Source organism: Pongo abelii, chromosome 7 (assembly GCF_028885655.2).
Source record: "Pongo abelii isolate AG06213 chromosome 7, NHGRI_mPonAbe1-v2.0_pri, whole genome shotgun sequence".
Classification (NCBI taxonomy): Eukaryota; Metazoa; Chordata; class Mammalia; order Primates; family Hominidae; genus Pongo; species Pongo abelii.
In genome coordinates this window covers 150,073,224-150,098,383 of record NC_071992.2, presented here as the reverse complement: position 1 = coordinate 150,098,383, position 25,160 = coordinate 150,073,224, and the positions used below count along the sequence as shown (strand labels likewise).

At 42.7% G+C, this 25,160-nt stretch overlaps 1 long non-coding RNA gene across 1 annotated transcript; it reads left to right on the top strand.

Moving 5' to 3' along the window:
• LOC103891395 (uncharacterized) lies at positions 1-21,412 on the top strand. Its single transcript, XR_002916049.2, has 4 exons — positions 1-98; positions 779-857; positions 20,192-20,465; positions 21,239-21,412. It is a non-coding gene; the product is annotated as an uncharacterized LOC103891395 (long non-coding RNA).
• Positions 21,413-25,160: the final 3,748 nt, after the last annotated feature.

Sequence of the window (25,160 nt, the reverse complement as noted above, 5' to 3'; positions counted from 1 at the left end):
TGCTTGGGAAGAGTGTGGCCTCAGCTCAAAAGCAGAATCGGATCCTGAAGGACCCAATGACTAGAAACTTCCAGCTGACTACACTCTGCAACTGACTGGTAACTGCTTTCTTAAAGGGAAATTGGAGCAGGGAGCTTCTATGGCTGTGACAGCAATTTCTGATATTTTACTTTTTTTTCCCCCTAAACCATTTGAAGGCAAGTTGTAATCACCAGTCATGGCATTTTGACCACTAATTATACAGCAATATGACCCTCTTAACAACTAAACATTTTCCTACATAACCACAATACAATGATCACACTGGATAATTATTTGAAACAATAATATTACCTGACACGTTGTCCATATTCAAATCAAGTTCCATTAATCATCCCAATTAAGTCTTGTTTTTTCCGGGTGTGCATGCACATGTCCACTTGTGTGTATCTGTGTGTTTGAGCCATAATCCAATTCAGGGTTATGAGTTGCATTTGATTCTCATGTCTTTTTAGTCTCCTTTAATGAAAAATAGTTCTCTTACCTTTTTGCATTTTCAAGACATTGGTCTTTCTGAAAATTCCACGTCATTTGTCTTTTAGGATGAACATCAGAATTTGTCTTCTTATTACTTCATGACTAAATTCAGGATATAATTGTAATACCTCACTTTTTAGTGTTTTTGTTTGTGCTTTAAATAGTCAGTTGTGTTTTATGTGAGTTACAAGAAACAAGAAAACAGTCTTTTATATTTACCTACTTATTTAATATATCTAGTGCTTTTTATTTTCTCTCGTAGATTTGAAAGTCTATAGAATATTACATCTCTGACCTGAAGGACTTGCTTTAGCATTTCTTGTACTACAAGTCTGATGGAGGTAAAATCACTAAATTTTAATTTAACTGAAAATGCCTATATTGCACCTTGTTCAAAGGATATTTTTGTTGAGTACAGAATTCTGTACCGACAGTTTGGTTTGGTTATTGCTTTTCTCATTCAGCACTTCAAAGATGTTATTCCATTATCTTCTGGCCTCCATTGTTTCTGATAACAAGTCAGTAATAATTCTTATGCTTGTCCCCTACATATAATGTGTCTGTTTGCTCTGGCTTCTTTCATGATGTTCTCCTTATCTCTGTTTCTCAATCATTTGACTATCATACTACTGGAGAATAACTTCTTGTATTTATCAGGTTTTGGTGTTTGTTTAACTTCTTGGACCTATAAATCATCAAATTTGGAGAATTAGAGACTATAGTTTCTTCAATTTTTTTTTTTTTGAGACAGAATCTCACTCTGTCGCCCATGCTGGAATGCAGTGGTGCAATCTCAGCTCACCGCTACCTCTGCCTCCCAAGTTCAAGTGATTCTCCTGCCTCAGACTCTCGAGTAGCTGGCCACCATGCCTGGCTAAGTTTTTTGTATTTTAAGTAGAGATGGGGTTTCACCAAGCTGGTCAGGCTGGTCTTGAACTCTTGACCTCAAATGATCCACCCGCCTTGGCCTCCCAAAGTGCTGGGATTACAGGTGTGAGCCACTGTGCCAGGCCAAATATTTTCTTTGCATTTTGTTCACTAGCTTGTCTCCTAATGCTTATGTATTAGACTATTTGCTATTTTCACACAGAGCCCTGGGGTTCTTTTAAACTTTATTCAATCTTTTATCCTTCTTTCCTTCAAATTGGGCAATTTTTATTATCTATGATCAAGTTCACTGACTTTTTCTTCTGCCATTTCCAATCTTCTATTAGACCTGTTCAGTAAACTTTTTATTTCTGTTCATTTGTTTCAGTTCCAGAAATTCTATTTAATTCTTTTTCTGTTTTTTTAGATAGAGTTTTGTTCTTATTGCCCAGGCTGGAGTACAATGGTGCAATCTCAGCTCACTACAACCTCTGCATCCCAGGTTCAAGCAATTCTCCTGCCTCAGCCTCCTAAGTAGCTGGGATTACAGGCACCCACCACCACGCCTGGCTAATTTTTGTATTTTTAGTAGAGGTGGGGTTTCACCATGTTTGCTAGGATGGTCTTGATCTCTTGACCTCATGATCCACCTGCCTCAGCCTCCCAAAGTGCTAGGATTACAGGCACGAGCTTCTGCAACTGGCCACTATTTAATTTTATAGTCTACATTTTTTTCTATTGAATTTTTTTATCTGCTCACCAATTCAAATCAAATTTTTCTTTAAGTAAGCATCTTTACAAGAGTAATTTTCAAGTCTTTTCTTAGTACAACATGTGCATTATCTTAGATTTGGTCCCTGTTGATGGTTTTGTTTTGTTTTGTTTTGTTTTTTACTATGAATCATATGTTTCTCTTTCTTTGTATATCTACCGAAATTTGCATTGAATGCTGAATGTTGTAGAAAAGACATTGAAGAGACTCTGGCTTCAGTATTGTCCTCTCAAATTAACAAGTCGTTCAGTTACTGGTTAATCACCTGAACTTTTAAATGCTTGGTTTAACACTTTGTTCATTCAAGTCTGTGAAACGCTCAAGGTGTTTTCCAAACCTCTCTAATCTCGAGGGACCAAACACTAAACTCAGTATTTTCTAGTGATCTTTTCTGTGACCTTGGTTAGGCCAGGTCCATGCTATGATCCCTATTGTTAAGACACAAGCTTTCTGGGGTCTCGGCTAGGTGCTAGGGTATTAATGATGGATTAAGAAGATGTCTCCACTCTGACAGGGCAAGAACTCCAACTTCCCTTGCACTTCTCCTTCCAAGAACTGCTTGACTTCTCGTATCTGTGTTCTGCTCTTAACAGCATAGTATGTGCTATATGGTAAGGCTGGATGGCTTATCCTGTACATGTATAACGAAAATTCAGCCACAGAACCTCAGGGATTCTCCATCAATTTATGGAATCTCCTTTCCACAGAGGTTCCTCTACTCAAGACCCACCTTGAGGATTCCATCTGCCTCAAGCCCATAACTCTTAATTGTGATCTCTGTTTGGTCAGCTCACTGGGGCCATGCTTTCTGTTTGGACTCCAGCTTATTGTGCTGCAACCAGGAAATTGTTCTAAGCACAGAGCTGGATACTTACAAGAGTCATCTCAGAAGTTTCCCTTCTCTCAAGAATTGCAGATTTGCATTACCTACTGCCCACTGACTGAAAATAGTTATCTCATATTTTTATCCAGTTTTATATTTGTTTACAGCAGGAGGGATAATCCAGTCCCAGCTACTGCATCATGACCAGAAGCCTGTGAAATATATTTTTAATTTCTCAGACTCTAAATTATAGGAAAGCACAGAAAAGGCAAGATGAAATGGCTGTTGGGTGAACCAATCCATGGTATGATTTACCAACCTGGAAATATATTATCAATCAACTCCAAGGAAATGAGAGCAGTTTCAGACTTGCCAACACTATAATAATGATAATGATAATAATAATAATAAATGTAAAATGGCCTTCTATATTTCCTTTCTTAGGAAGTACTGAAGGAGGCACTTACTGAGATGAAGGAATAGAAAAGGGAGACCCAAGATCCAAGAGACAGAGGATCCAACTGAGAAGAGCAACATTAGCAAAAGAATGGCCACTGTATATCAGATTGAAAAAGTGATCTATGCAGACTGAAAGAAAAACATGATGCAAAAGGCAATACCATAAAAATAAAACTGAGCCGGGCGTAGTGATTCATGCCTGTAATCCCAGCACCTTGAGAGGCCAAGACGGGTGGATCACCTGAGGTCAGGAGTTCAAGACCAGGCTGGTCAACATGTCGAAACCTCATCTCTACTAAAAATACAAAAATTAGCCAGGCGTGGTGGCAAGTGCCTGTAATCCCAGCTACTCAGGAGGCTGAGGCAGGGCAATCACTTGAACCTGGGAGGTAGAGTTTGCAGTGAGCCGATATCATGCCACTGCACTCCAGCCTGGGCAATAGAGCAAGACTCTGCCTTAAAATAAATAAATAAATACATAAATACAACTGAAAGCTTATAACTGTGGTTAAATATTTGAAGAGCTATTTACAGGCATATGACGGAGGGTGGAAACACTAAAAATGATAATAATAGGCAAGTAGAAAATAAAAAATAGAAAATCAAGGCAATTATTAACTCCAAGTAAAACAAAAATTTTAAGGAGAAAGTTGATCTAACTGTGCACTACTTAGGTTAGCAGGGACCTATATTTACATAGTTATAATTCCATAAACATTGTTACTGGTTTAACCAAAAATTGTGTACATATCTCATTCAGGGATATGGGTGAAAAGACACAGGCAAGGGAGTGATTGTGTAAAAAAAAGTGGAAGTTCTTTCATTCAGATAGGCCTGTCTAAAATCCCGGCTCTACTTACTGCCACTTACCTGGGTCTACTTGGGCAGCTTCTTTTAACTTTCTGAGCCTCAATTTCCCCTTCTACAAAATGTATAATCTCTCATAAGACTGTTGTATTAAGTAAAATAATATATACAAAGACTCCCACACAAGTCGACACTAAATATGTATTTCTTTCCAAGGTTTTCTTACTTATGCACCCAGACAACTCTTGTGCAAAAGAAAGTGGTAAAATTGGATCTAACCCAGCCCCAGCTCCCACAGCTTCCTCATCCAACTCCAGCCCCAGGCATCGGAGAAGTCTGTGCTGTGATCACACAGAACTGCTCACCAGTCCTCAGAATACATTGCACTGCAAGTTATACTGCTGTACCGTGATGTTTTGTCTGCCAAGAGTTCCTTCTTTAAACATCATGTCCATTTGTTAAGAACATCAATATTCTATTATACTTCCAAAGCTTCCAATTATAATGAATTATTCTTTTAGTGTTTGGCACATTCTTAGTTGTATTGTGATCTATTTATGTATCTATGTCTTTCACCAGATTGTATAAGCAAGGACTTTGCTTTAAATTAGTCTAACCGATACTTATTTTTTGAGTAACTATTGTGTGCCAAGTACTGTGCACATTACAAATTGAGGATCTAGGATAATTTAGACACATGTATTCATTCAAAAATGAACCTACTAAGTGCCAAGAATTCTAATAGGCATTGAGATCCACGTGACCGTGAGAAATAAGGTCTCCTGCCTCATCGTATTTGCAGTGTGGAGAGAAGGGGCAGGCACATAGAGAGGGAATTACAAAGCTAAGTAATGTCTATATCAGGGGAAGTATGTGGGTCAATGAGAGACAAAGAAGGGACATCTGCACAGACATGAGAATTCAGGGAAGGCTTTTTGGAAAAAGGAACTTCTAAACTAAAAATAAAATGAGTAGTAGCTCACTAAGGGATTGGAGAAGAGAGTTCAAGATGAGGAAAAACATAAAAATATGTACACAATACAATAGAAGCAAGAGTAATAGGTATTCATCTCTACCTAGAGGAATCAGGGAAAGCTGTGGGGGCATTTGAGCAGAAACTTCAAGGATAAGTAGATAATTATTGGTAATACTCTCATTCTTTTTGTTGAACAACTATATTAATGCATTAATTAATAGTCATCCTTAGTTCAGAAAGAATAATCTAATTGCTACTATAATAATTTTAATTCAGTAATGTTATGTTTGCTACCTAAATGGTAGGAATTTTTATTATCAAAAAAGCACGGACTTACTTCATTTTGAAATATATACTACAAACTGAAAATTAATTTATATTTTTGAATCTTGCTTATTTTTGACTCCATTCTAGTATCCAATTTAATTAGCATTTTAAAATAAATTCAGGTTGCTTTGTAGAGGAAAACACAGAAAACTAGAAGAAAAGATTGGCAAGTATATGTCATGACGTTTACTATAAAGCAAGACTTCAAAACAAACCATTGCATTTCAAAATTAATAATTTTGGTTGTATTATCATTATCTATAAATATAGGGCCAACATGACTTCAAGAAGAAGTGAGTGTCTAGTTAAACTGAGTGGTACAGGCTGGGCGCAGTGGCTCATGCCTGTAATCCCAGCACTTTGGGAGGCCGAGACGGGTGGATCACCTGAGGTCGGGAGTTTGAGACCAGCCTAACCAACATGGAAAAACCCCATCTCTACTAAAAATACAAAATTAGCCAAGCATGGTGGCACATGCCTGTAATCCCAGCTACTCAGGAAGGCTGAGGCAGGAGAATCGCTTGAACCTGGGAGGCGGAGGTTGCGGTGAACCAAGATTGCACCTTGCACTCCAGCTTGAGCAACAAGAGCAAAACTCTGTCTCAAAAACAAACAAACAAACAAACAAAACTGAGAGATATAGACAAGAGTCAGCACAAAGAACGGCGACTAGAATCGAAATGATATTTTCTAAGAGCCACCAGTGTGCTTATTCTATGTCCTGAGGAATCAGAGATGAAGAAGTCACAACTTCTGCTATTGAAAATGTGCATTGAAGGAAGAGTAATATTTCCTAGGCAAACAACAGTCTATATCTCTCCAACTCATCTCTCTCTTTATTCCTACAATAACTGTAGGAATAACTTAGGCTCTCATAATCTGATATCGAGATCCTTAAAATATTCTCTTCCCTTGAGTCTTTCCTACCCATGTATTCATTACCCTGTGAACAGAGTGACCCTTCTAAAATGTATATCTAAACACATATCTCTTCTTATTTACCTGCATTTGGCCTTCATTTTTGAAAGATACTTTTGCTGAGTATAGAATTCTAAGTATTTTGTCTTTTTGTTAAGTATTTTAAAGATGTTGCCCCATCATCTTCTGGTTTGTGTTGCCAACAAAGTTTGTTGTCATTCTCATTGTTGTTTCCCTGCACATAATGCATTTACTTTTCCTGGATACTTTTATGATATTCTTTTTATATCAGTTTTAAGAAAATTGATTACAATGTGCACTGGTGTCATTTTCTTCAAGCTTCTTCAGCTTGAAGAGTTCTCTGGGTTTCTTGGATTTAGGGGTTTATAGTTTTTATCAAATTTGGAAAAATTTTGAACAGACTTCTTTGAATATCCTTGTCTTCCCCTTTTTCTCTGGGACTCCAATTACACATATCTTAGACTTTGTGAAACTACCCCATGGCACACTGATGGGATAATGCACATTGATGTTCACTTTATTTTCCATATTTTTTCTGTTTTATTTTAAATGTTTTCTACTGCTTTTTTTTCAAGCTCACTAATCTTTTCCTCTGTAGCCTCTAATTAGCTATTAGTGGCATCTCATGTATTTTACATCTCAGGTATTTTTTATCTCTAGAAGTCTGATTTGGATCTTTGTCATATCTTTTACATGTCCATTTAACATGCTCATGTTTTCTCTATCTTCTTAAATATACAGAATGTATTTATAATAGCTTTTTTAATTTCCACATGTACTAATTATATTATCTGTGTCATTTAATTAATGTCTGTTTCTACGGATTGATTTTTAAATCTTTATTATGGGTTATATTTTTCTTTGACTATCTAGTGCTGTTTGGTAGGATGCTAGATATTGGTAACTTTTAATTTTGGGGTATTACATTTTTTCTGTATTCCTATAAGTATTATTCAGATTTGTTCTTGGGTTCAGTTAAGGTAGTTGGGAACAAACTCATCCTCTCAAGTCCTGTTTCTATGCTTTGCTAGGCAGAGACACAAACTAATCTGTCCCCATCAATGAGACAATCCCCTTTTGAATACTCAACCTGATGCCCTGTGCCATATGAGGTATCTTATAATGGCTGTCAGGAACATGAATTATTCCCAGTCCTGTATGGCTCCAGAAATTTTTCTATCTACTCCTTCCGGGTGTTTTTTTGGTTTGTTTGTTTGTTTTTTCCTCCCTGGCCTCAGGTAGTTTTCTTTAGTGCATGTGCTGATTAGTACTCAGTTAAGACTCAAAAAGGACTCTTCCACAAAACTCCAAAGCTCTTTTTCTGTGAAGCTCGCTCCTTTCAGGAACACTGCTGAAAGAATCCCAGCCACAATGGCCTCCCTAAATTCTCAGTCCTGCCTCCTAAACTTAGGAAGACCACTGGACTCAGTTTGAGCTGCTGCTTCTTGCACTGCAGCCTGGAAAATCTCTCCAGGCAAAACAGAGAAATATTCCTAGAACTCGCCCTATTTGTTCTTTTTTCTCAAGGATTCCTGTCCTGTACTGCCTGTTTTCTAGTGTATGAATACTGTTATTTCATATATTTTATCCATGTGATTAGCTATCTAAAGTGGGAGGATAAGTTCAGTCCCTGTTACTTCATCATGGCTGGAAGTGAAAGCTGACCATTATTTAAACAGTTGGTAGCTTCTAAATGCTTTCAGAAAAACACGCCAACTGAAAGGCTACAACCTTAAGTCCAGGCCTGGAGCCTCGCCTTCTCTTTCATTTCCTGCTCCCATGCTTGCCCCATGGGGTCTTGTTTGACCTTCATCCACTTCAATGGTGGTGTTGAGGGTCTTGAGATCCCTCTTGGGACCTGGCCAAGGGCATGTGGGCTCCAGGGTTAGGTACCAGGGGAAGTCGAAGAATCTCCATAGGACCCAAGCCTCCATCCCACTCTCCAGCTCCATTTTCCCAGAAATCTCAGCAGTAAACAATACACATTGCTTTCCCAGTGATTCTATGAATGAAATGTGTTTGCTTCCCCCTGTATGGCTTTCTTTTTTTTTTTTTTTTTTTTTTTTGAGACAGAGTCTCGCACTGTCGCCCAGGGTGGAGTGCAGTGGCACGATCTTGGCTCACTGCAACCTCTGCCTCCCAGGTTCAGGTGATTCTCCTGCCTCAGCCTCCCGAGTAGCTGGGATTACAGGCGCCTGCCACCATGCCCAGCTAATTTTTTATATTTTTAGTAGAGACAGGGTTTTACTGTGTTGATCAGGCTGGTCTCCAACTCCTGACCCTGTGATCTACCTGCCTCGGCCTCCCAAGTGCTGGGATTCCAGGCATGAGCCACTGCGCCCAGCCTTGGCTTTCATTCTTGTATGTACAGTTCTCTTGCTCTGGATCTCCAGAGAACAGAAGTGAGTTTTGGGATCAGCATGCTGCGTCCCCACCCTAAATTCCTAATAAGACAAAGAAACTCACTGTATAGTCCAGAAGAAAGACATTTAAACAAATATAACAGAATGCTTCATGTAAATCCCTCATGAATGCTTGTCACATTAAATAAAATATAAGCACAAAGATACGCACTCAGTTCTTAAAGAACCCAGGAGAGAAGCCTGTCACTTGGCCTGGGGCTATCTAGGAAGGCTTTCAGAAGGAAGTGACTAGCCCCTTCCCTGACATTTACCCAGAACATGTATTTCCATAATGACTTTCCAATGACAGTGACTCAATAGAACAACTCTGGCACTTTAGAAACATTTTGACAACATCCTAGTTTGGAGAGCTCGGCGGTTATTAAGATAGAAGAAGCCAGCCAGCGGCTCTGTCAAGCAGCCAGGAAGGTTCCTGCTGAGGCCGTTATAGAAGGAAGCAGTGGGGGAAGGCATTAGGAGAGTTGAGGATTGGGTAAAGACCCCAGACTGGGTCTCCCCGAGCCTTTGATTAAGATGGGCCAAGTTGTCCTCACCACTCTCAAAAACGTGCTTTCCGTGAATCCAGGGCACAGAGTTCTAAACAAGGAGGCTGTTAAAAGATAGATTAAAAGGCATAAAAATAGTATTAGATTTCACGGCACAGTGAGGCCTGTCAAGTCCAGGCTCACAGAGTGAATTGCTTAAAGGCGATGATCAAAATGAGTCACCAGTGTCTGCTCCGATTGTGCTGATGCCTCTTGGAAAAGCAAAAGCCGGGACTATTGTTTGTGTCAAAAATACTTCTGAAGAGGCTACAGAAATCAAAAGGCGCTGATGTGCCAAAGTCTGAAGGGAGAGGAAGGGGAGAGAAGAGAGGAGAGTCAGGGGCTCGAAAATGCAGGGGAAGCAGATGAGCAAGAGACAGCATCTCAGGGCAGGGTAGAAGGGAGGGGCTGATGGTGGAAAGGGGCTGAGTTGTGCAAGCAGAGTGGAGTTGAGTCCTTGGAGACCCTCGCTTTATCAAGCTCCTACTGTGTGCTAGACCTTGTGCTGGGCACCTTAGGTGTGATAACTCAGAAAACAACAAACAGTTACTTGAGGGAGTGGTGTGGCCTTAAAGGTATCACTGAGCCTCTCTGAACTTACGCGTCTTCTTCTGGAAAGTGAAGTTAAACAGCCATACCTCTCAAGGTGGTTGAGGATTTTATGTAAGATAACAGGGGCAAAAATGTCAAGCATCCAAAAAGGGTTCAATATACAAAGTTGAATCTGAAGACAAATCACTGGGCAATCCTAATCACAAGAACATTCACTGAGAAGAGGTTCTACTCCAGGCACTGAGATAAGCAGTCTATATTCAGGCATTATCTAATTTAAACTCTGCAGACCTCTGAGTTAGGTAATATTTCCATCCCCATTTGACTTATAAAGAGACAGAGTCTTTATGTAAAGACTGGGACAGTAAGTTGCCCAATGTCACACAAGAGAGAAGCCACAATCTAAAAATCCATCTGCCTAGTTCCAAAAACCTGTGATGCTTATCATTTTGCTGGCTGGTTGTCTCGAATGATAGAAGGCTAACATTGGCGTCATCTTCAAGGTGACTCAGTATCAAGCCATCCACCTCCCTGCAGGCCTCCTTTTCATGTGTGAACCCCTCTGAAACATCCTGCCAACTAGCCGGCCTGCTCCTGTTTGCACTCTTTCCGTGACGGGGTGCTCACTTCCTGCTGAGGCAGCCTGACCAATTTCCCGACAATTCGACTGGTTTGAAAGTACTTCTTTCTCCAGTCCATTGGATTGATTACAGATTCAAGATCAGCACCAAGTAGACGCATTCTCAATTGTCACTTCCAGGGAGGAAATCTTTGACAAGTTCCCGCTGCTTTTTTGAAGTAAAATAGTCATAACTTGTTCTTCTTAAAAACTGCCAACAGCATGAAGAGAATCAAGACTGGAGACCAAAATTGCTTTTCTCTCCTCTCGATAACACTGTCAGCGTGGAGCAGGCCGACTGTGGAGGAACTTCAATCGGGGCTAAATTTATATTCATTCAGGTGTCACCGGACTCTGCTTTCTTGCGTCTCTTTTCTGATCAATGCACTCATTAAAGGGCTCAAGCTTGGCAATAGATTCACCTTAATGCTCGTCACCCTGGGGTTTCAATAACACAGGCTCTGAGACTCTAACAAGCTGCTGAAGAATGAAAAGAAAAAAAGAAAGAAAAGCTTTATCTTTCCCTTCTTGTATAGAGTCCTGAAATTGTTTCTCTTTGTCTTTTACAAACAGTTCTGTCAACTGTATTAATTTTATGGAGGAGCTTTGAGGGGCATATATGGGAAGAGGGAAATTTGGAAAATATTTATGTGGAGCAGGCGTACAGAACGAATATACATCTATTTATTCCAAAACAGTGAGAAATTTGGATCACATTTATTTCTGTTTTTCCTAACTTGGAAGATTTGTTTGGAAACTCAAAAGGTTTGTTTAACTTTTACCAAATTACGTTTTATTTGTCTTAACAGAAGGATGCTTTCACTTCTACACATTCCATTGTAGAATCTGTCTACATGCTCATGTATTTTCACAGTCCCAAGCATGGTATGCAGGTTGATATGTGGTTTGGATCTGTGTCCCCAACCAAATCTCATGTCAAATTGTAATCCTCAGAGGGGCATGGTGGCTCACACCTGTATCCCGGCACTTTGGGGGGCCGAGGCAGGCAGATGACTTGAGGTCAGGAGGTTGAGACCAGCCTGGCCAACATGGTGAAACCCCGTCTCCACTAAAAATACAAAAATTAGCTGGGCATGGTGATGCGTGCCTGTAATCTCAGCTAAACAGTAGGCTGAGGCAGGAGAATTGCTTGAACCTGGAAGACAGAGGTTACAGTGAGCTGAGATTGCACTACTGCACTCCAGCCTGGGCAACAGAGCAAGAGTCTGTCTCAAATAAATAAATAAACAAACAAATAAAATTGTAATCCTCAATGTTGGAGCAGGGGACTGGTGGGAAGTGATTGGATCATGGGGGCGGATTTCCCCTTTGGTGCTGTTCTCATGACAACGAGTGAGTTATTATAAGATCTGGTCATTTATAAGTGTGTAGCACTTCCCAGTCCCCCTCTTCCTCCTGGTCTGGCCATGGAAGACATGCCTGCTTCCCCTTCACCTTCTGCCACGATTGTTAGTTTCCTGAGGCCTCCCCAGTCATGCTTCCTGTATAGTTAGCAGAACCGTCAGCCAATTAAACCTCTTTTCTTTGTAAATTACTCAGGTTTTTCTTTATAGCAGTTCAAGTATGAACTAATACACGTCATGTCCTTATTATTGTCTACACTAAACAATTTATCGTGAGTGTTCCCTATGTTGCTTCACTTCTTATTAGCCAATTGTTACTGAATAACTTGTAAAATAGAGGCTCTTAACCATTCTCATTAGATAATTTCCTTTATTTTCCATTAATTACCTAACATTAGTCACCTTTGCACTTTTATTTTTTCACAGGGAAATGATAATCACCTTTGAAGTCCCTCATTGTCTGTTTCTACGATGCATACCGACTATGTTATCTGAAATCAAACCACTGTCATAACCTCATCCACTTTGGGTGTCATGAGACTTTGCACCTGTAGGGTAAACATATCTGACAGCAATCATTTAAGCATACCTTACAGTGATCCTGTATGGCAGATGCACTTGAATGGGTGCTCCAAGCTAGGGAATCCGGGAGTGACTAACCTGGAGATTCATTTGTTCCTTATCTGTGGTAAATGTCTGAGCCCCCACACTGCCCCAGCTCATGGAACACAGTTCCATACAGAAGATTAAAGCCCTGAGTTTGGGGTTAAATGAAGGTTGCCAAGCAAAGGCCATTATGGAGAGGATATTAGTCTGTTTTCACACTGCTGATAAAGACACACCCACGACTGGGCAATTTACAAAAGAAAGAGGTTTAATGGACTTACAGTTCCACGTGGCTAGAGAGGGCTCACAATCATGGAGGAAGGTGAAAGGCACTTCTTCTATGGTGGTGGCAAGAGAGAGAATGAGAGCTAAGAGAAATGGGTTTCCCCTTATCAAACCATCAGTTCTCCTGAGACTCATTCCCTACCACGAGAACAGTATAGGAGAAACTGCCCCCATAATTCAATGATCTCCCGCTGTGTCCCTCTCACAACACGTAGGAATTATGGGAGTACAATTCAAAATGAGATTTGGATGGGGACACAGACCCAAACCATATCAGATGTTAAGTGAAAATCATATATGAACTGCATAATATTTGTAGGTGGTTGTGGTTTTCCTGCTCAGCCCACCACCACTGGGCCGTGAGGTTATCTTTTCCCACCCACTGCCACTAGATCTTTTCTGTACATAAGGCAGTTCTCCTGCCCAGCCCACCACCACTGGACTCCCTCCCCCTATACATAAGCCTCCTGTACATAAGCCCCTTGTCTCATTTGCTGGCTCTGGGTCCTTCTTTGGCCTCTTGAACTTGGTACTTCTCCCACTGAGGCTAACAGGGGCTCAGCACAACACTGCCTTCTGACAGTTAATGGCTGTGTGCCCATCTATTCTTTTGCAATAAGCAGTTTGTGATGGGTGGGCCAGCTATTGAGCTCAGGAATGAATCTTCACCAGGTGGTGGTCACTGTGCTAGGAGCTACAATAGTCATGCTTATTTGACAGATGAAGAAACTGAGGCACAGATGAAAATGTTCTGCTGCTCAGTGGTTGGGCTGACTCAAAGCCATGTTTTCCACCTGACATTCAAGATGGGCTCTGTTGACTTTGCCAAAACTGTAATTGTGTAAAAGTCAGAAGTTAAGCTAGGGTTGGTGTTGTGATGTTACTACTATAGATACCACGTTTCAGCAAGGCTGGAAAAAGTCCTAAAATACCTTTCAATATCATAAGAAGAGAAATAATTCTATACATTCATCGGATACCATTAAACACTGCTTTCGACTAGTGTATAACTGAGCTGCTATTCGATCAAAATAACAGCTGGAACTTGTGCGTCCCTACACACAAAGTTCTGTGCTAAATGCGTTACAGGTGATATCTCAGTATCAGTTTCATTCCATTTTATAGACAAGGCACCTGAATGTTATAGAGTTTAAGAAACTTATCTAAAGGCATGTGTGCAAGTGGTGGACCTGAAACCTAAAGCTTCATCTTTCTAATTTCAGAATCTGTCACCCTAACAACAGGTTAAGCACTGGGCATTCAGGCTGGCCACACCATGGAATGCATCTTTGTGCAACTTCTCTTTTTTAGAAGAAAAATCTTAGTTAGACTAAGAGAGGTTGAGTTATGGGCCCAAAATCACATACTGACAGATCCATCTTTAAGGCCAGGCTCCCCAAATCTTCCTTTCAGAAGAATTCCAAATAATGTATCACATACATATCCATGAGGCAGAGCTCAATTCCTTTCCTCTTGATTCTGGGCTAGACTTAGTAACTTGTTTCCAAAGAAAGAGGTATAGAAGTGAAAATATAGAAACCAGGTGGACACTACGTTGATCAAGGTTAACATCACCAGTCATAAGTTATCTTGCTTGCTATCACATACCCCTTAACATGTAACCAGAAGAACACTTCACCTCCGTGATATTTTTCTCAAAAATCTATAACCCCAATCTAATCAGACAAGTTCAAACAGGAGAACATTCTACAAACTACTTGACTAATAGTCTTCAAAATTCTTTAGAGAATCAAAGAAAAAGATTAAGAAGCCCTTGAATCAGAAAAGACTACATAGATATGACAACTAAATGCAATGTGCAATTCTGGATTGAATTGGATCCCTTTGAGGAAGAGGACATCAGTGAAATAATAGGTACCAACAAAATGAAGTCTGCTAGCGCAGGGTACTAGACCAGTATTAATTTCTTAGTTGTCATAGTTACACCACGGTTATGTAAAATGTTAGTATTAGGGTAAGTTAGGTAAAGGGTATGTTTGCAACTTTGCTATAAATCTAAAAATATTACAAAATACAGTTTCAGGTAACATAAAAATAAAAATAAACAGGTCACCAAAACTGTAGCTGCCTGTTTCATGGCCATTTCCTTATAGCTTGTAATTCACTCACTCCTTTTGTTTTGTTTTGTTTTGAGATGGAGTCTCACTCTGTTGCCCAGGCTGGAGTGCAGTTGCACGATCTCTGCTCACTGCAACCTCCACCTCCTAGGTTTAAGCAGTTCTTCTGCCTCAGCCTCCTGAGTAGCTGGGATTACAGGCACCTGCCACCACACCTGGCTAATTTTTGTACTTTTAGTAGAGATGGGGTTTCGCCATGTTGGCCAGGCTGGTCTCAAACTCCTGACCTCAGGTGATCTGCCCACCTTGGCCTTCTAAAGTGCTGGGATTACAGGCATGAGCCACTGTGCCCAGCCTCTCTCACTCCTTACAAAAATTAAAAAAAAAAAAAAAAAAAAACGAAAAACAGGGGCCCAAGAGGATATGTGTGAAGACCACTATTCACTGAAAACAACCTAGAGCAATTATTCTTGGAAGGTGTGTGGCCTCACAAACACCATGCCCTACACATACACACTGCACACTGCTAAGACTGGTTCCAAACACACAGCTACATTATTTTCCCTTCAGGCTGAGAGCCTGGGGTTTCACTTGGCCACTGGCTAGGGCAGGATTGTTCCGGGTTGTTTTTTTTTTTTTTTTCTTTTCCTTTATTGGGGCAACAATGCTGCAGCTGAGCCTCTGTAAAAAGAGAATGACATTCTTTCCATTTTCTTTTAAGAGGAGCAGTTAAAAATACACATTGGTACATACTGCAATTATCATTCAGAATAAATGCAGGAACGGTGACATTAACTAATGGGAGTGCAGCAGCTGCTGGCTTGTTGAAAGCTGTACTCAGCGTCGTGTGGAGGTGTCCAATGCTAACTGTTCCTTTAGTCTATCTGTCTGATGTCAGGAGGGAATCCACTTGGTAAACCCAAGGCTGCTTTTTACCTCAGCATGGCCCAGAGTTGGCTTGTCCTCAATAAGGTGTTTGTTGGCAAGCGGGTAAAAAGCTACAATATGATCATGGTTTCATTAACTTAACCTTTAGCAGTGCCTTTGATTAGCTGGAATTGCCCAACAGAAGGTTCAAGGAAAACCCATAACAGACTATTAAAGAGGCACTAATGTTAACTGAAAACCAACCAAATGCCAGATAGCACCAGGTGCTTGACCAGGTCTTTAATCCTCTGACCAATCTGCTGAGAAGCAGTGCCGTGCAACTTGTAGAAATGGGCTTGGAGCTGGGAAATGACCACCAGGTTGACACTTTGGCAAGCGGCAGGCACGGACTTCTCTACAGCCCAGCCCAGAGTGTCAGCGTCATGCCTTGCACTCTGGGTGCCTAGATGACTGTTTTACTCGTTTATTGATTCTATCATACCCCCCCCATTCTAAAAAGGAATGAGGATGTCTTACAGAAACTCCATAAAACTGGAGAGAAAATTATATGAATTCCCAGCTGGGCGCGGTGGCTCACGCCTATAATCCCAACAGTTTGGAATGCCGAGGTAGGCAAATTGCTTGAGCTCAGGAGTTCGAGAGTAGCCTGGACAACATGGTAAACCCTTGTGTCTACCAAAACTACAAAATCTTAGCTGGGCATGGGGATGCACATCTGTGGTCCCAGCTACTTAGGATGCTGAGGAGAGAGGATCGCTTGAGCTCAGGGCAGAGGTTGCAGTGAGCCAAGATCGCACCACTGCACTTCAGCCTGAGCAACAGAGTGAGGCCCTATCTCATTAAAAAAAAAAAAAAAAAAAAAAAAAAAAAATGCATTCCCAAAAGTATCTAGTGCAGAAGTTGGGGCTGGAGGTTTCTGATGAGAATCTAGCAGTCAAAGCTGCAAGATCCATGATGTGAGTGAGGAAAACGCAAACAGCAGAGAAGGTGGGGAGGGCACAGCAGGATACATGCTTAAGTCATGCCCCCCTTCTTAGAATCTGCCTTAGACTGTGGGGGGCTTTTGTAGCACTCCGTTGGGCTATGTGTCCTTTAAGAGCAGTAGACCATGTGTTAAATCATTTTTTTCCATTCTCCACAGTGCCTTGCACCTACTGAATCACAGGTGATGCAATTTGCTCATCTATAAATAATAATATCCACTTCAAAGGAATACCGTGAATGTGATTAGGCAACACATGTCAGCATGTCAATGGCTCAGCACACGCCTGTCATATGGGAGGGTTCAACATAAACGTAATGCAAGGTTATTAACTTGGGTTAAAATTGTTCAAAGCAGACAAAACTGCTAAAGGTTACATAGTAGCGGGGTGACATGTTTCAGCACTGCCCACCTGAGAGGTTGAAGAGGAAAAGGAGACTAGAAGAGGGAAAGGAAAAGGGGAAGAAGGCATGAAATAAGAAGAGAGGTGAAAAACAAAGGGAAGGGAATGGGAAATGGGAAAAGCAGAGGAGGACAGGGAGAAGGGAGAGGTGGAGTGGAGAGAAAGAAGAGGGAAATGAGAAGTGGGGAAGAAGAGAAGATGAAAGGGAGGGAAGAGGAGGGGAGGAGACCAAAGAGATTATCAATCTGACCAGAAAGAGGAGCCTCTGCTCCTGAAGATTCCAGAGTGGGAGGAGGAGGAAGAGGGAGTTCCCCCCATCTTACTGGGCCTCTCCCCAGGCACAGAAGCCACATCTCTGTCTATTTCAGTATCATCCTGTCACCTCATCCCGTGGAGAACAACTGAGCTCCTCTGTGCTTTGGTGATATGGAAACGGTCCTTCCCTCTGCCTCTCGGAAGCTGGGCAGGACCAACCCCCATCCGCTCACCCTTTCATTTACTCAAAAAATGCCTGTGGGTACCACAGCAAGCAAACAGATGAACCCCGCCCTAGTGGAGATGGTGGACTACTGGAGGACGCAGGCAGAGAACTGGAAGTTACAACGTGGGGTATAAAATCTTTGACAAGAAAATCCCAAGGCAGGAGCCAAGTCTGGAGGAACATGGGAAGTTCCCCAGAGAAAGAAAGCAATGTCCCCAGAGGGACTGAGGTTCCCTTGGAGTCTACCCACAAAGAGAGAGCTGAGAGCAAAACAGAGGGAGGAAGCAGAATGTGCAAATCTCAGAGTTCAGCAGGAACACGGCAGATCCTGGAAACGGAGAGACAATGACCAAAGCTGGAACACAGGGCTGTGCTGGACAGGGTTGGGGGAAATCCCTAGGAAGGAGGAGAGACCAGGCAGGGATGGCCTCAGAGAGAACAATGAGAAGCTAGGCTTCTAAACTGTGTCTCATCAAAGTCTCTTGTAATGAGACAAGAAGATCCTCTTGGTTGTTTTGTTTTGTTTTGTTTTTCCAGGAAGAGCCTCTGATGGCAGTACGAGAGGGGACCAGGCTGGAGAAGGAGCCAGAAGATATTGTGAAGGCTGTCACAGGCAGCTAGAGAGGACCCAGGGAGAGTGCCAGGGTGCTGGGGAAGATATCCAAGGGCTACTCAGAAGACTGGATTTGTTGGACTGGATGTAGTATTGGGTATTGGGTTGTAGGGAGATGTGGAGAAAGTCAAAGACAACTCTAGGGCTTCAGGTCTGGACAAATGGTGGAGGGAGATGTGGAGAAAGTCAAAGACAACTCTAGGGCTTCACGTCTGGACAAATGGTGGAGGGAGATGCTGTCCCTGAGACACAGAAAGAAAAAGAAGGTAGTTGGTCTTATACAGAAGAAGGTTTGTGGTCTCATGGGAAGGCCATGTAAATTGCGCAGAGAAGTTGGATATTTGGGTCTAGAGCAGAGGTCAGCAAACTCTGAAAATGGCCAAGGAGAGGATGTTTTTTGTCTTGCGGGTTGTATAATCCTTACTACAACTACTCACCTCCACTGTTGCAGCTGGAAAGCAGTCACAGTTGATGTGTAAATCATTGGATGTGGCTGTATTCCAGTAAAACTGATTTACCAAGGTAATGACAGGCTGGATTTGGCTAGAGAGCCACAGCGTGCTGACCCCTGATTGAGAGCATCAGATAGATGTCTGGGCTGGAAATAAATATTCAGGGAAAGTGATTTGAAGTAATGAGTGTGGATTATATAGAGAGACATAGATTTAGATATATCTATTAAGACATATAGTCTATTTTTCTATGTATAGATATACAGATATTGAGAGATTTATTTTAAGGAATTGGCTCACATGACTGTGGGCCTGGCAAATCTGAAGTCTGCAGGGCTTGGTAGCAGGCTAGGAACTCAGGCAGGAGTTGATGCTGCAGTCTTGAGGCAGACTTTCTTTCTTTCTGGGAAACCTCAGTGTTTGCTCTTACAGCTTACAACGAATTGGATGAGGCCCACCCTCATTATCGAGGCTAATCTGTATTCCTTAAGGTCAACCGCATCTGCAAAATACCTGCCCAGTGCACCTGGATTAGGTTTCAATTAAATGACTGGGTACTATAGCCTAGCTGAGTGGACACATGAAAGTCACCATCACAGAGGTCATCTTAGAATTCTGCTACTCCACTTTTGTAAGCAGCCACATCATGCTAATAACCCATGTTGTGGTTACGGTCAATGAAGACCCCAATATGTTAGGGTATCATTTCTGTTTTGATCCCAGATGCCCCAAGTGCCCATATCAATATATATATATATATAGAGAGAGAGAGAGAGAGAGAGAGAGACAGAGTTTCATTCCTGTTGCTGAGGCTGGAGTGCAGTGGCATGATCTCGGCCCACTGCAACCTCTGCCTCCCAGGTTCAAGCGATTCTCCTGCCTCAGCCTCCCAAGTAGCTGGGATTACAGGCATGTGGCACCACACCCAGCTAATTTTTGTATTTTTAGTAGAGATGAGGTTTCACAATGTTGGTCAGGCTGGTCTCGAACCCCTGATCTCAAGTGATCTTCCTGCCTCAGACTCCCAAGCTGCTGGGATTACAGGCATGAGCCACTGCACCCAGCCCAGTGCCATATCAATATCAATGTTTCAGGTTATGGCTGCCTTTGCCCAAGAGCAGAACAGCATTCACTGCTCTTTTCCCGCCTGGAAAAGCCCCATTAAATGCCTCTCAGGTAAGATGGTCACCCAGGGCCCTCACTTCTCTGAGGCTCATGGGTTCAGAAGGTTGTGAAAGGGATCACAAACTTCCTGCCTCCTTCCTCATGCAAACCCCAGTCATGACTGCCTGCGTATCAGCAGCAGAGGAGCCCCGTGTACTGGCAATTCTTCAGTGGGAGAAAGGCATTTGCAAAGCCTAATAATGGCACCATACATATATATATATTTTACACAAAGTCTGTTCATTTTAAAAAATCAATTTCTCTCCTACAGATGGCACATTGCACAAAGAAACACGAACCCAGCAGCACCCCTGCCAGTGGCAATTCTGAGCGCACATTTCCACTTTGCCAAGACATTACATGGGAAGGCATGTGCGTTTAAGGGCATCCAATTGTTTCTGTACCAGAACAGCAGCAACATCCCTAGCAGGCCTTTCCTCTGGAGTTCACATGTAGGTCGTACTGACACACAATACAGCCTAAAGGGACCATGGAGGAGGAAGGGACCCCAAATCCAGGCCAAATGGGGGCAGGGTTGTCCTCAGGTAAGTGCCAAGAACATAGTGTCTGGAAAGTTTATTGCATTCCCTCAGTTTCCCCAGTCAGAAACATTCAGGATCTGATGACTTCCTTATGAAAGGTAAGGTGGATTTGCCACCTTCTAGAGAGCATGCGCTACCCCACCCACATCCCACATCACCTTACCCACATCCACGTACATTGGCAACAGAACTGACAGTCAGTTTGCCTTTCCAGGAACACAAGCATGTTCAATACTACTGGGCACACACGTTTTATTGCAAATCACATCATAATATGGAAGCAGACATGACTGTCACTGTCACTGTGACTGTCATTCTCTGCCTCACCTTTGACGATGGCTGCCACTGGTGTGGATGTTTCCATCCAGGGGACTTCTGTTCCCCTGGTGCTAGCAGCATCCTGCCTCAAACACGCACAGCATGGCCCTGCTTTCTGTGCCATTGGAAGAGCACCACTCCTACAGTGATATTCCTCCAGCCTATATGTACAAGCATAGGTCAGACGTAAAAGGGTGTGAGCAGCCCTGGGGGTGCCCTCAATTAAGAAGGCAAGGTGGGAACCAAAAGCCTCCTTCCCTCCCTGCTGACACTTCTCAGCAGCATCCTGAGTGTTTCGCAGACAGCCCTGGAGAAACCGTGCTCCACAGCCCACAGCAGCATCCTCAGTAACACACCTGGCACTGGTATTCCCTTCTTCCCTACTTCCTCAGCCCTTGATAACCTGCCAAATAAACCATCTAGGTAGAAGTCCTCGTCCCAGCTCCTTCTGATTTCAGGAGGACTCCAGCTAGAAGACTTTCTCTGGAACCCATGGTGCCCTCTCACTAAAGTGCCCCAATGTTGGCACAACACCTACCGAATTGTTGGTGCTGACTCTCTATACCCATGATTCAACCAGAACAATGTTGATTGTTAAAAAAGTGCATTAATAAACTTGACTCTGGAAACAACAACAGGTCCCCAAAAAATTTATGTCTCTAGGAAATTAAGATGCTACGGGAATCCCGGGAGGCCGAGGCGGGTGGATCACGAGGTCAGGAGATTGAGACCATCCTGGCTAACACAGTGAAACCCCGTCTGTACTGAAAATACAAAAAATTAGCTGAGCGTGGTGGTGGGCACCTGTAGTCCCAGCTATGAAGGAGGCTGAGGCAGGAGAATGGCGTGAACCCGGGAGGCAGAGCTTGCAGTGAGCTGAGATCGCGCCACTGCACTCCAGCCTGGGTGACAGAGCGAGACTCCGTCTCAAAAAAAAAAAAAAGAAAAGAAAAGTAAAGAAACTATGGTAATCCCTTCACAACCTCAAACTCCCATCCAGGGAAATTATAATCCATTCACCTTTACTTCTCCATAGTTACTTTCAACAATGCTGTGGGTCAAGGGTGTAGAGGGGAGAACACTCACAAAACATACTGACACGATAGCAGTGAGGGGATCGGGGTCAGGGCCAGAGTAGAGATTTTTTGCAATGAGATCTTGGGATGGAAAGGAAGCAAAACACACTCTCATCCTGGGGCCTGCTTTCTCTGAAATGCTGCAGAAAGAAGGAAAATTTTTGTTGAGGGCCTTCAGACCGTGAATGGCCATTGCTCTCTAGAAGGTAGAGCGGTAGGAAATCAAAAAGGTAACAAGTATATGGTCAAGAGCCAGACACACAAAATAAGAGTCATGTGTCTACACAAACATCATAGTGTTTTGTATCAGTCCGAATAAACTAGGTTGTGTTGTGTAAGAAATAATGCAACATCTCAGTGACCTAAAGCCACCGACTTTTACTTCCCTCTTAGGTTGGCTGCCCATTGAGGGCTATGCTCCATGCTGTCTTCCCTCCAGGGCCAGGCTGATAGGGCAGCCCCTGTCAGATTCATGACCATGATTGCAGGGGGAAGAGTTGGCAAATTGCTCACTGGCCCTCAAAGCTCCCACCCAGGTGTAACATGTCACTGTTGCTTACTTGTCTTTGGCAAACACCCATCACATGGCCACACCTAAAGGTTAGAAAATACAATCTGGTCTGGCATGGTGGCTCATGCCTGTAATTCCAGCACTTTGGGAGGCCAAGGCAGGCAGATCACTTCCCCATACTTACTTTCAACAAGCAGAGCCCAGGAGGTGGAGATCAGCCTGGGCAACATGGAGAAACCCCGTGTCTACAACATATACAAAAATTAGCCAGGTGTGGTGGCATGCACCTGTAGTCCCAGCTACTTGGGGCACTGAGACAGTAGGATCGCTTAAACCTGGAGGTCAAGGCTGCAGTGAGCCAAGATGACACCACTGCCCTCCAGCCTGGGCAACAAAGTGAGTCCCTATTTCAAAAAAAGAAAAGAAAATACAGCCTTACCAGAGGGCTGAGAGCTAGAAATACTTGGTAAAGAACAATGTTAATTACTACAAACCACATTTGTGAACACCTCCTTCAGGCTTCAGAAGAGGAAGCTCTTGGACTTTCAGGGCACAAAGGATGCTAAATGGGTATTCCGTGTGTAATTGGTTTTTATTTTTCTTGCAATTTTCAGGTACAGAAAATGCTATTCACACTTTGTTACCTGTAGTCTATCTCTATTGTCTTAATAATTTTCATTAATATACATACATGAATTTTAAAATAGTCACATTTTAGTTATATAGAAATGTATACATTTTAAGATTACTTTATTTTTAATGTAATTTAATTTATATATGAAGGCATTCATCTTTGCACTCAAGGACTTCAGCCACCCTCGTTCTTTTTTTCCCATAAAGCCCTACATTCTAGAATCACACATTTGCCTCTTCTGAGTAACTTTATGATCTCTTTTTTGGTGCTTGGGGAACCCCATCACAGAAAACCAATTCCATGGTCCTAATATTGAGAAGCACTCCATATTAAGGGCAAAAATAAGCATGAAAAGGAGAGGGAGAGAAACAAAAATTAAATAACCAAGAAGGTCAGAATGAAGACAGAGAGGGACAGGGGTTGATGAGAGGGTGTAGAGGGCCCACCTGTCCCACGCCCCTGCCACATGAGGTGGCTGATCACTGGGACAGTCTTGCAAGGGATTGCAGCTGCAGAAGAGCCGTTCAGAATGGCAGAGCTGTTCTTCCAGGCAGCCCTAGTCCTTCCCACGCAGCTTGAGCCTTAATTAGGAATGTGGTCCTTAGGCCTCAGGGCGACCACCTCTGCACACTGTGGTGCCAGGGCCCCAAAGCCTATGGTGCTGATGGTGAAGGAGGAATCTGAGGTTCAGCCTGGGGACCAGGAGGGTCATCTCAGCCCCAGGATCCACCCTGCAAAGTGGCCCAGAGACTTGTCCTCCTCACCCGGCCAAGCATGATCACCCACAACACACACACTCCAAACCATGTGTCTCCCTCCAACCTGACCACGGCAACGCCCCCTCTCAGAACCCATCCACTGAGAATTCACAACCAAATTTGAGAATTAAAGCAGATAGGGCCTTCGTGGAAGAAGAAAGTCTTTCTGTTTGTCTGTCTCTTGCTCAGTAACCAAATGCATCTCGATAATAAAATAACCCAGAGGGAAGGAGCGTCAGGAAAATGGGTTTATTTATGGTTTCTAGCCAGGACTGCACTTAAGTTTTTCTGATATTCATAATTAGTTGGGGAGGGAAAGATCACTGACTTTTCAAGCACTGTGTCTTCATTAGGCATATGGTCTTTAGGCCTTGTGGGAACTGCCTCTGCACCCTGTGGTGCCGGTGCCCTAAAGCCCGTGGGGTTGGTAAAAGAGGAGGAAAAATCCGAGGTTCAGCTCAAGAATCGTGTGCTCTGGGAGAGGAGGTACCCAGGGCCCACGTGCTGCCTGTGACCACTCACAGGCTTTGTGTCTCTGCACAAGTCTCTTAGCACCTCTGAGTCTATCTCCTCAGCTCTAAAATAGAAAACAAGAAGAGGCTGGATCAAAGGCCGGCAAAGGTCCCTTCCCACTCTAAATAACATACTGTTATGAATGCCAGGATTTGGGCCCTATTTTATACCACTCTAGAGTATAGTAAAAAACTTCAACACCTCATCCTCTCCACCTGGGCTACACTTGACCCTTCTTCTCATGCAGGCAAAGTCCCTGGAGGCAGACTCCATGTTCCCCCTTGATATGGTTTGGTTGTGTCCCCACCCAAAATCTCATCTTGAATTATAATCCCCATAACCTCCATAATTCCTGTAATTCCCGTGTGTTAAGGGAAAGACCAGGTGGAGGTAATAGAATCATGAGGGCGGTTTCCCCCATGCTGTTCTCATGATAGTGAGTGAGTTATCATGAGATCTGATGTTTTTATAAGGGGCCCTTCCCCGCTTTGCTTAGCACTTCTCCTTCATGCCGCCTTATGAAGAAGGTGCCTTGCTTCCCCTTCCCCTTAGAACATGATTGTGAGTTTCCTGAGGCCTCCCCAGCCATGCTGAACTGTGACTCAATTAAACCTCTCTTTTCTGTATAAATTACCCAGCCGTGGTCAGTTCTTTACAGCATTATGGAAACAGAATAATACACCCCTTCCTACATCTTCCCTCTGACTGTCCAGAAGTGGAGATGCATCATAGATATTCTTTCAAGAGTCATCTTGAGACTACACAAATGACAAACCCTTCTAGGCCTCAGTGTTCTTAGCTCTTGTCAGCTTTACTTAGATATGTTAATTCACTTGTAATAAGAGTTCACATTTTCTTAACACTTGCTATATGCCAGGCATTGCTCTA